Genomic DNA, 680 nt, shown 5'->3' on the forward strand with positions numbered 1-680 from the left:
GAAATGTTACCCCACATTTTTAATCAATTGTATTTAACTACAGCAGATAATAAAAAAACCCCCAAAAGATAAATAATAATAATAATCAGGCTCTGTCTGCTTTAAAAAAAAGGAAAAATCCTTTAAAATCATGTAAAACAAAACCTGCTTTTTTGTAAACAGTCAATACTGAGTAAGCAGGAATTCATGGTCCCATTTATATGTTAATTGTACTTGAATATTTGAGTAAGGATTGGTCATAGGCCTAAAACACCTAAATACTTTAAAATATATCCATAAATAATTGTTCTTTACACATCATAATTGTTCTTACTGCATGTCAAAGACATGGACTTCTGTATTCCCCAAGAAATAAAAATGAGGGGTTATTTTTGCTTTTGGCATGAAAAAGTAAAAATAAAGAACTAGCACCACCCTTAAGGGGGTGCATGGAATACTACCAAATCAGACTTTATTTGCCTTAGCTTTTTTTTTTTTTTTTTTACAAAAGTCTTAAATATAGGTTAATATGTAAACACTGTGCACGCACTGAGAGTTTGATCCTGGCCTGTTGAAATCAATGGCAAATTTCCCATTAACCGCAGAAGTGCAAGATCAAGCTCCAAGTTAGTACGGTACGTACAAGCCTAAGTCATTGAGGGAGCCACGGATTCAGGAAAGCAAAAGCTCAGGTGCTCGCT

Source organism: Numenius arquata, chromosome 5 (assembly GCF_964106895.1).
Source record: "Numenius arquata chromosome 5, bNumArq3.hap1.1, whole genome shotgun sequence".
In the NCBI taxonomy this organism is placed as follows: Eukaryota; Metazoa; Chordata; class Aves; order Charadriiformes; family Scolopacidae; genus Numenius; species Numenius arquata.